Source organism: Palaemon carinicauda, chromosome 24, assembly GCF_036898095.1.
Source record: "Palaemon carinicauda isolate YSFRI2023 chromosome 24, ASM3689809v2, whole genome shotgun sequence".
Classification (NCBI taxonomy): domain Eukaryota; kingdom Metazoa; phylum Arthropoda; class Malacostraca; order Decapoda; family Palaemonidae; genus Palaemon; species Palaemon carinicauda.
This window is the reverse complement of record NC_090748.1, coordinates 106,858,284-106,870,542: the sequence shown is the minus strand read 5'-3', so window position 1 is coordinate 106,870,542 and position 12,259 is coordinate 106,858,284. Positions and strand designations below refer to the sequence as shown.

The window sequence follows — 12,259 nt, the reverse complement described above, 5'->3', positions numbered from 1 at the left end:
GGACATTCAGTAGGCCATATATATATATATATATATATATAGTCAGTTTATTTTAGCGAGGCAGATTTGCACCGACTCGCAGCGGTGTCTTTTTAGCTCGGAAAAGTTTTCTGCTCGCTGATTGGTTAGAGTACATAATTCTAACCAATCAGATAGCAAGAAGCTTTTCCGAGATAAAAAGGCACTGCTGCGAGTCGGTGCAAATCCTGGAATAAATTTTGCCAAGAATTTACCGTTTTAAAAACGGATATATTGACTTAAAGGAAGGATATTACGATCACCAACCCGTAACAGATAATAACAAAGTAAGGTAAACATTACGGTCGACTGTATTTTACTGAAATACGGCTCAGAACAGTATATTCTTACGGGAAATTTCTTATTAAAATTACGGTTTTTTTAAGTATATATATGAACAGTCTCTAGGGCCTTTTCACTGTCCCTTGCCTCTGCCATTCATGAGTGACCTTTAGACTTTTAAATACCAAGGATAAAAGTCTAGTTGGATAAGTCTAATCTTAGGTTAGCTTGAAGAAGGTCCATGGGCGACCTTTAGACCTTTGAATACAAAGTCTAAAAGTCTAGATGAAGTCTAATTCTAGGTTAGCTTGAACAAGCTGTAATCACTGGATTTTTAACAGTAGATGCTGTGGAAAATAATAGATAAGACATGTATGATTTGAAATGTAAACAGCTGGTGTATAGATATGGATGGAGGATCAGTGGCTACACAAAGGCTACAAGTCTAGTTTAAAAAGTCTAATGTTAGGTTCACCCTTTTACCCCTAGGCTCTTTGGAAATTTCCAATCCTTAACCCCCAAGGGGTTATTTTTTCTCCAACACATTTTGCAGTATATTTTTATTTGAATTGCTCTTACAGCCTTAATTTTTGTCATAGAGAGGTCAGGTTGGTCTCATTCTCTTGGAAAAGGCCTGAATTTTCTCAAAAAATTATAAAAAATATGAAAAAAAGAATTTGTAAAGCTTTTTTTTTTGCAAGGACGTACCGGTACGTCCATGGGGGGGGGGGGTTAAAGGGGTGAGTTTTGTGAAACGTACCAGTACGTCCTTTGGGGGTAAAAGGGTTAGGTTAAAGACGCTCCAGCTATTGGATTTCTAGCAATAGATATTAAGCAAAATAAAAAGTTAGGACCTGGTTGATTGGAAATATGCCATCAATTGATTAAAAAAGGAAGAGTTATGATATATTCAAATAGTTCAGAGATCATCCAGCAAAGACAATGCATAATGAAAAGTTCAATTAGGGTCTTCATGGAAATTTCTGTGAAATATGAATTTATTCATTCTTAAACTTACTTATGTTTAATATTTATTAATGAATAGAATCTACTAAGACATTATAACTATGATGAGACGAGTCTTTGTAATATATATATATATATATATATATATATAAGAGAAGAAATTTCGTAGAACAACATCATAAACACTGGAAATTCAACCTCTTTTCAATTGATAGTTAATTTGCATCTGATGACTGGCACAACAATTTAAAGGTACACTTAATGTACAGGTCACCACATTCTGTACTTTTCAATTACAATACTCCTGATTTTTTTCTTTTATATTATTATTATTATTATTATTATTATTATTATTATTATTACTACTACTAGCTAAGCTACAAACCCTAGCTTGAAAAGCAGAATGCTATAAGTACAAGGGCTCCAACAGGGTAAAATAGCCCAGTGAGGAAAGTTGATTCTTTTTCTTAATTTAATTTCTATCTTTTTACCAGGTACATAGGACGTCTTGGAAAGAACCAGATGACCTGGGATCTAGGACTTGATGACTCTGACCTGAGACAGGACGCTGTTATCAGAGAAGCATTTAGGATACTGGATGAGAACTTCCACCTAGTTATGGTGAGTTTAAGTGGAGAGAGAGAGAGAGAGAGAGAGAGAGAGAGAGAGAGAGAGAATAATAACAACCTTTTGTACTTAATCTAATTTCCTGATGAGAGAGAGAGAGAGAGAGAGAGAGAGAGAGAGAGAATAATAACAACCTTTTGTACTTAATCTAATTTCCTGATGAGAGAGAGAGAGAGAGAGAGAGAGAGAGTATAATAACAACCTTTTGTACTTAGTCTAATTTCCTGATGAGAGAGAGAGAGAGAGAGAGAGAGAGAGAGAGAGAGAATAATAATAACCACCTTTTGTACTTACTGTCTAATTTCCTGATGAGAGAGAGAGAGAGAGAGAGAGAGAGAGAGAATAATAACAACCACCTTTTGTACTTACTGTCCAATTTCCTGATGAGAGAGAGAGAGAGAGAGAGAGAGAGAGAGAGAGAGAATAATAACAACCTTTTGTACTTAGTCTAATTTTCTGATGAGAGAGAGAGAGAGAGAGAGAGAGAGAGAGAGAGAATAATAACAACCTTTTGTACTTAGTCTAATTTTCTGATGAGAGAGAGAGAGAGAGAGAGAGAGAGAGAGAGAGAGAGGGAATAATAACAACCTTTTGTACTTAGTCTAATTTCCTGATGAGAGAGAGAGAGAGAGAGAGAGAGAGAGAGAGAATAATAACAACATTTTGTACTTAGTCTAATTTCCTGATGAGAGAGAGAGAGAGAGAGAGAGAGAGAGAGAGTAATAACCTTTTGTACTTAGTCTAATTTCCTGATGAGAGAGAGAGAGAGAGAGAGAGAGAGAGAGAGTTACAAGGATTTTGCATGTCTCAACTTTGTAGTCCTTCTGCTGAGAGAGAGAGAGAGAGAGAGAGAGAGAGAGACAAATACAAGGATTTTGAATGTCTCAACTTTGTAGTCCATCCACGGAGAGAGAGAGAGAGAGAGAGAGAGAGAGAGAATTTAATTTGATTTATATTTCTGTATATGCTGAACGCTGAGAATATGATAATTTAGACTTACAGGTAATTGTAATTAAATTCCAAATTGATTTAATAGTTCATATACCCTCAATGAATTAATTACTAGGTATTATCTACGTGCTAATAACAGCCATATTTATTTACATATGTATAACCAATACTTTCTTCACATACGTCCTGTATACATTAATTTCTCCTGAAATTCATATCAATAATTTATATTTTCAATCAACTTTATATCTCCCATGGAGTTTTTTTCCAACTATTCCCTTAATTCTTTAAAACCATGGAGGTTTTTTGTATGGACTCTCAGAATTTGATCAAAATTTGGAATTTTTCTTATACTAGAAGCTTAAATCTTTGTCAAATAGACTTTATATCTCCCATGGAGGTTCTCTGTATGTCCCATTAGAATTTGATCAGAATTTGGAATTTCTCATATATTAGAAGCTTAAATCTCTGTCCAATAAACTTTATATCTCCCATGGAGGTTCTCTGTATGGCCTCTCAGAATTTGATCAGAATTTGGAATTTCTCATATATTAGAAGCTTAAATCTTTGTCCAATAAACTTTATATCTCCCATGGAGGCTTTTTGTATGGCCTCTTAGAATTTGATCAGAATTTGGAATTTCTCATATATCAGAAGCTTAAATCTTTGTCCAAAAAACTTTATATCTCCCATGGAGTCTTTTTGTATGGCCTCTCAGAATTGAATCAGAATTTGTAATTTCTCATATATTAGAAGCTTAAATCTTTGTACAATAAACTTTATATCTCCCATGGAGCTTTTCTGTATGGCCCCTTAGATTTTGATCAGAAGTAGGAATTTCTCATATATTAGAAGCTTAAATTTTTGTCCAATAAACTTTATATCTCCCATGGAGGCTCTTTGTATGGCCTCTCAGAATTTGATCAGAATTTGGAATTTCTCATATATTAGAAGCTTAAATCTCTGTCCAATAAACTTTGTATCTCCCATGGAGGCTCTTTGTATGGCCTCTCAGAATTTGATCAGAATTTGGAATTTCTCATATATTAGAAGCTTAAATCTCTGTCCAATAAACTTTATATCTCCCGTGGAGACTCTGTATGGCCTCTCAGAATTTGATCAGAATTTGGAATTTCTTATATATTAGAAGCTTAAATCTTTGTCCAATAAACTTTAAATCCCCCATGAAGACTCTTTATATGGCCTCTTGTAGTTTGAGTCAGAATTTGGAAAATCTCATATATCAGAAGCTTAAATCTCTGTCCAATAAACTTTATATCTCCCATGGAGGTTCTCTGTATGGCCTCTTAAAGTTTGATCAGAATTTGGAATTTCTCATATATTACAAGCATAAATCTTTGTCCAATAAACTTTATATCTCCCATGGAGGCTTTTTGTATGTCCCCTTAGATTTTGATCAGAATATGGAATTTCTCATATATTAGAAGCTTAAATCTTTGTCCAATAAATTTTATATCTCCCATGGATTCTTTTTGTATGGCCTCTCAGAATTTGATAAGAATTTGGAATTTCTCATATATTAGAAGCTTAAATCTTTGTCCAAGTCAGCTGGCAGAGAGAATGGACGAGAGCCTAGTACTCTTGAGGCACCTCATGTGTTGGAGTGAGGAAGATGTGGTGGTTTTGGCACAAAATGTAAGGAAAGACAGATATCGAAGCTATATGGCCGAACATACCGTCACGACGCTCGAACATTTCAATGCGGTGGATGTGAAACTCTACGCTTACTTCAAAGAAAGGTAATTTTGATATATTTTTCTTTTATATATATTACGAGATGATATGCTGTTGGTCCTTTAGGCATTTTGTATAATGTATAAACTAAATGAAATGCAATATATATATATATATATACATATATATATATATATATATATACATATATATATATATATATATACAGTATATATATGTATATATATATATATATATGTGTGTGTGTGTGTGTGTATATATATATATATAATTGGGTTTTAATAATACTATAGTATTGTATCTATATTCTAAAATATATGTATACTATTTTGTATTCCTACCTTTAGATGGATCTCTACTTTGAAAGTTAAAGGTCAATTAGCCCTTTTTTATATGAAATTTGACAATTTACGAATAATAATAATAATAATAATAATAATAATAATAATAATAATAATAATAATAATAATAATAATAATAATAATAATAATAATGATAATAATAATAATAATAATGATAATAATAATAATAAAAATATTCATATCAATTACTTTAACTGATATTAATGATGGCAATAACAATAATAGTGTCTTGTGTCTGACCATATATATAAAGGGTCAGTCTCTAGGGCATTGTTTTACTCGATAGGGCAATGTCACTGTCCCTTGCCCCTGCCATTCATGAGTAGTCTTTTAACCTTTAATAGTACTTAATATATCTATTTACCAGCAATGTTTACCTTGGATTACTTTTATTGTTTTACACTTTGTTTTCAGGTTTGAAAAACAAGTACAGTCCTTCGGTACAAAACGCATGGAGGAGGAAGTAGCACGTTTGAGAGAAAATAGAGATAAGGTAGGCCTATGTCTAATATATTTCTTTGCAAATTTGTCTTTTATGAACATTTAATGTTAATTCTTCTTAGGTAATTAGGATGATTTTAAGAGAAAATAGAGATAAGGTAGGCCTATGTCAAATATATTTCTTTGTAAAATTGTCTTTTAAGAAAATTTAATGTTAATTCTTCGTTGGTCATTTGGATCATCGTTGATTTATTGACTCGAAGTTTAAGCCTAATTCAGAACATGATTTTTCTCTAGCAAATAGGTCTATCATTTTGAGAATCAACAGCATTGCCTGGTTTCCCCAGGTCTCTGTTGAATGTAAAGATGGCTCTGACACTCATTATATGTGTTTATATTCAGTGTCTCTAAACATGGCTTTAGATACTTATTAGTAACCTCTAAATGCTTCCCATAGAATGTATAGTAGGGTCCCTTTCGAAAGGATGAGAAGTTGATTAAGAAACCAAAGAAAAATGATAATGGAATTCAAAAAACTCTTGATCCAAAATAGATCCAATTACTTTTTACATAATTTTTTCAGTAAATAAAAGCCATAAATTATCGTTTACTGCTTACCTGTAAATGCAATATCTTCAAAGATTTTGCTGTTGTTGTAAAGTATTAGACCGACAAATGTTTTTTTTTTTTTTTTTTTTTTGTATTGGCGGTATTCCATTTTTTTCGTCACTTGGTCCTAGCTTGGGTGAAGAGGGTGCTCGGCCGCTGATCATATGTGTATAGGGTCAGTCTCTAGGGCACTGCCCTGCTTGATATGGCAATGTCACTGTCCCTTGCCTCTGCCTCTCATGAGTGTCCTTTGAACGTTTAAACTTTTAAGATTGCTTGACCATGTCATATTTTCATCATAAATCACACATATATATTTGAATTCTCTCCAAAGGCAATATATTTCATTTTAGGATTAGAATTAGAATTTTTTATTGGCTCTAATTCAAGAAGCCAAACTAAACAATTTCGATTGCATTATTTCACTGTTTTTCAATCTGAGCCTTATTTTGAATGAATATGCCAGATTTTGATATGCATATATAAAAATAAACGTTTACATTTTAGCACATATACCCCTGAATTTAACATAACATAACCTGGTTTAATATTATGATATTGTAACAAAAGTAATAATATTCTATCTTCCAGGTATGGAAACTCTGTGGAGTAAAAGATAGTTTAAACAAGAAGAAAACCACTGTTCCAAAAGGAAGCAAAGATGACAACGACGAAAAACATCATTTGGTGATTCAGTATCAAGTTCATAACAATGGAACATTCAAGTAAGAGAAAGGATGGGCTATTAATCATACAAGTTTCACCCATTTAATGAGACCATAGTTTTAGGGTTAGTTTATGAATAAGCAGTTCGTCTTATGTATGGGTTCGTTTAGTTATTGAAAACTTGGTGAAGTGAGAACAAATTTGTACAGAGTTATGAAATCATTAGAAGGTCTTCTTATGTATAGGTTCCTTTTGTCATTGATAACTGGATGAAATGAGACCGCATTAGTACAAGTTATGAAATCATTAGCAGGTCTTCTTATATATGAGTTCATTTTGTCATTGCCAACTATATGAAATAAGAATAAGTTTTTACTGAGGTATATAATCTCTAGCAGGTCTTCTTATGTATGAGTTCATTTTGTAATTGCAAACTGGATGAAATGAGAACAAGTTAGTACAGAAGTATGAAATCATTAGCATGTCTTCTTATGCATAGGTTCCTTTTGTCATTACCAACTATATGAAAGGAGAATAAGTTTGTAGAAAGGTATGGAATCATTAAGAAGTCTTCTTATGCATAGGTTCCTTTTTTCATTGCTAACTGGATAAATGAGAACAAGTTAGTACAGAGGTATGGAATCATTAGCATGTCTTCTTATGCATAGGTTCCTTTTTTCATTGCTAACTGAATAAATGAGAACAAGTTAGTACAGAGGTATGGAATCATTAGCATGTCTTCTTATGCATAGGTTCCTTTTTTCATTGCTAACTGAATAAATGAGAACAAGTTAGTACAGAGGTATGGAATCATTAGCATGTCTTCTTATGCATAGGTTCCTTTTGTCATTACCAACTATATGAAAGGAGAATAAGTTTGTAGAAAGGTATGGAATCATTAAGAAGTCTTCTTATGCATAGGTTCCTTTTTTCATTGCTAACTGGATAAATGAGAACAAGTTAGTACAGAGGTATGGAATCATTAACAGGTCTTCTTATGTATGGATTCCTTTTAACATTGCCAGCTATATGAAATATGAATAAGTTTTTACTGAGGTATTTAATCTCTAGCAGGTCTTCTTATGTATGGGCTCCTTTTGTCATTGCCAACTGGATGAAATGAGAACAATCTCGTACAGAGGTATGGAATCATTAGCAGGTCTTCTTATATATAGTTTCCTTTTGTCATTGCTAACTGGATGAAATGAGATCAAGTTTGTACAAAAGTATGGAATCATTAACAGGTATTCTTATGTATGGGTTCCTTTTGTCATTGCTAACTGGATGAAATGAGATCAAGTTTGTACAAAAGTATGGAATCATTAGCAGGTCTTCTTATGTATGGGCTCCTTTTGTCATTGCCAACTGGATGAAATGAGAACAATCTCGTACAGAGGTATGGAATCATTAGCAGGTCTTCTTATATATAGTTTCCTTTTGTCATTCCTAACTGGATGAAATGAGATCAAGTTTGTACAAAAGTATGGAATCATTAGCAGGTATTCTTATGTATGGGTTCCTTTTGTCATTGCCAACTGGATGAAATGAGAACAATCTCGTACAGAGGTATGGAATCATTAGCAGGTCTTCTTATATATAGGTTCCTTTTGTCATTGCCAACTGGATGAAATGAGAACAAGTTCGTACAGAGGTATGGAATCATTAGCAGGTCTTATTATGTATGGGTTCCTTTTGTCATTACCAGCTGGATGAAATGAGAACAAGTTTTTACAGAGGTATGGAATCAATAGCAGATCTTATAGGCTCCTTTTGCCATTGCCAACTGTATGAAATGAGAACAATCTCGTACAGAGGTATGGAATCATTAGCAGGTCTTCTTATGCATAGGTTCCTTTTGTCATTGCTACCTATATCAAATGAGATTAAGTTTTTACTGAGGTATTGAATCTCTAGCACGCCTTCTTATGTATGAGTTCGAACTGGATGAAATGAGAACAAGTTAGTACAGAAGTATGAAATCATTAGCATGTCTTCTTATGCATAGGTTCCTTTTGTCATTACCAACTATATGAAAGGAGAATAAGTTTGTAGAAAGGTATGGAATCATTAAGAAGTCTTTTTATGCATAGGTTCCTTTTTTCATTGCTAACTGAATAAATGAGAACAAGTTAGTACAGAGGTATGGAATCATTAGCATGTCTTCTTATGCATAGGTTCCTTTTGTCATTACCAACTATATGAAAGGAGAATAAGTTTGTAGAAAGGTATGGAATCATTAAGAAGTCTTCTTATGCATAGGTTCCTTTTTTCATTGCTAACTGGATAAATGAGAACAAGTCAGTACAGAGGTATGGAATCATTAGCAGGTCTTCTTATGCATAAGTTCCTTTTGTCATTGCTAACTAGATGGAATGAGAACAAGTTAGTACAGAGGTATGGAATCATTAGCAGGTCTTCTCATGTATAGGTTCCTTTTGTCATTGCCAACTGGATGAAATGATAACAAGTTTGTACAGAGGTATGGGATTATTAGCAGGTCTTCTCATGTATAGGTTCCTTTTGTCATTGCCAACTGGATGAAATGATAACAAGTTTGTACAGAGGTATGGGATTATTAGCAGGTCTTCTCATGTATAGGTTCCTTTTGTCATTGCCAACTGGATGAAATGATATCAAGTTTGTACAGAGGTATGGGATTATTAGCAGGTCTTCTCATGTATAGGTTCCTTTTGTCATTGCCAACTGGATGAAATGATAACAAGTTTGTACAGAGGTATGGGATTATTAGCAGGTCTTCTCATGTATAGGTTCCTTTTGTCATTACCAACTGGATGAAATGATAACAAGTTTGTACAGAGGTATGGGATTATTAGCAGGTCTTCTCATGTATAGGTTCCTTTTGTCATTGCCAACTGGATGAAATGATAACAAGTTTGTACAGAGGTATGGGATTATTAGTAGGTCTTCTCATGTATAGGTTCCTTTTGTCATTGCCAACTGGATGAAATGATAACAAGTTTGTACAGAGGTATGGGATTATTAGCAGGTCTTCTCATGTATAGGTTCCTTTTGTCATTGCCAACTGGATGAAATGATAACAAGTTTGTACAGAGGTATGGGATTATTAGTAGGTCTTCTCATGTATAGGTTCCTTTTGTCATTGCCAACTGGATGAAATGATAACAAGTTTGTACAGAGGTATGGGATTATTAGCAGGTCTTCTCATGTATAGGTTCCTTTTGTCATTGCCAACTGGATGAAATGATAACAAGTTTGTACAGAGTTATGAAAGAATTAGCAGGCCTTCTTAAGTATAGGTTCCTTTTGTTATTGAAAACTGAATGAAATGGGAACAAAATACTACAGAGGTATGGAATCGTTAGCAAGTCTTATTATGTATAGGTTCCTTTAGTTATTGCCAATGAATGAAATGAGAACAAGTTTGAACAGAGGTATGGAATCATTAGAAGGTCTTCTTATGTATGGGTTCCTTTTGGTATTGCTACTTGGATGAAATGGAAACAAGTTTGTACAGAGATATGGATTCATTAGCAAGTCTTCTTATGTTTGAGTTCCTTCTGTTACTGGCAGCTGGATGAAATGGGAAGCAGTTTGTAAATAGGTAAGGAATCATGTGCAGGTATTCTTATGCATAGGTTCCTTTTGTCATTGCCAGCTGGATGAAATAAGATCAAGTTTGTACAGAGGTATGGAGTCATTAGGAGGTCTTCTTATGTATGGGTTTCTTTTGTCTTTGGAAACTGGATGAAATGAGATCAAGTTTGTACAGGGGTATGGAATATGGAATCATTAACAGGTTTTCTTATGTACATGTTCCTTTTGTCATTACCAACTGGATGAAATGAGATCAAGTTTGTACAGAGGTATGGTATTATTAGAGGGTCTTCTTATATATAGGCTCCTTTTGCCATTACCAACTGGATGAAATAGATCTAGTTTGTACAGAGGTATAGAATCATTAGCAAGTCTTCTTATGTATGGGTTCTTTTTGTTATTGTCAACTGAATGAAATGAGATCAAGTTTGTACAGAGGTATGGAATATTTATCTTTAATTGTTTCAAGCAACAAGGGCTTGCTCAACGGTAAGCTTTACCGTTTAAGGTTTCTGGAATTAGCCTTTGTTCATTTCTTCATCAGTAAGCATTTGGAGGATATGTGGCCACTTTTGCCACCTCTAGGATATTAGCCAAGATCAGAACTCCATTAGTCATACCTGTCAGATTTACATTTACAGGCAAAAAGTGGACATCATTAATGGGGTTTTGTTATGATATCGAGGGCAATTTTTCTTCTACAAAATACTCGAATATAGACTGAGCATATCTGCTGACAATTTGAGGAAAAAATCTTCTGTGTTATACGGAACTGTAGATACATTATAGAAGCAGTATCGATAACCAGCATAGGCAAATATTTATCAAATATATAAATATATGTATGAAACAGCAATCTGTATTTCCCATCTGCATCATGTCACAATACTCTTCAATAATAAGGATGATTTCAGCTTGAGAGATCTGGAGATGCAGTGGCATTCTTAAGTGATGTCTAATATAGCAACGTAAATTTTTTTTTTGTATTTTGAATTGGCATGTAATTACATATATGTGCTGTAATTTAAGTCAATATCTTCACGAACTGGATCAAATAAGTAACATTATTAAGCTCGCTTCACACAAGTGGATTGATGCCATGATGTTTTGTACGCGCGGATTAGAAATCAATGAAGATCAATGAGGCCCTGTACATGATGCTTGCTTGTAAGAATATCGCGTGCACTGTTAACCTGCGCAGTTCCAGTGTAGCAGCTCATGGAAATTACGAGGACACTCGGGGAAAATGATTTCGTGTAAAGACATACCCCATAACGAGCGGAAATATTCCCCTATGGAAAAATACGGATTGTGTGAAGACACGCCTCCCAACGAGCAGAAATACTTTCAAAAGGAAAATCCGCTCGTGTGAAGACATGCCCCCTAACGAGTGGAAATATTTCCGTACGGAAAAAAATCCGCTCGTGTGAAGCGAGCCTTATGGTAATGGAAATAAACTTAAAATTCAATTCAACTGATGCTTGTATATACCAATACTAAAATAAGTAATAGAAAAGATAATATTTGATAGGAAAATTATGTTTTACCGTTTCTTTCCAGGCATAGGAGAGCATGCAAGGACCTCATCCGCACTGGCGTCGAGTTCACCCAGGTCCTCAGATGGAAACAGTACGCCCGTTACCACTACATGGTCAGCAGTTCGTACAATCTAACGTGGGCGCCAAACTCCAGGAGGAAGGCGAAAAAGAAGGGTCGGAAACTTATTAGACCAGTGACAGCGCGCAAGTCTTCTGCGCAGAATTACGTTGCTAAGGAGGAGCCAAGCCAGGAGGAAAGTGTCTCCAGTAAAGAGAAGAGGAGAGTGGAGGAGGACAGCTCAAATAAGGGGAAAGAGAGCCAGGAACAAAATGTCGGTATTCAAGAGAGATAGGGAGTTTTAAAAGAGTTTTAAAAACAGTATTGATCTTGGTGCTTACTACTGTAGTTCCAGTTTCATAACAAGTCGAAATCTTGAAAAACATAGAAACCCCAAACTCGAACGATATAGAATCAAAAACCATTAATTATCTAGAATTCAAAATCTT

General features: G+C 34.2%; 1 pseudogene; it reads left to right on the top strand.

Annotated features, from left to right (window-relative positions):
- The window catches only part of LOC137617945 (galactosylceramide sulfotransferase-like), a 28,274-nt pseudogene that overhangs the window by 15,068 nt on the left and 947 nt on the right, over positions 1-12,259 (top strand).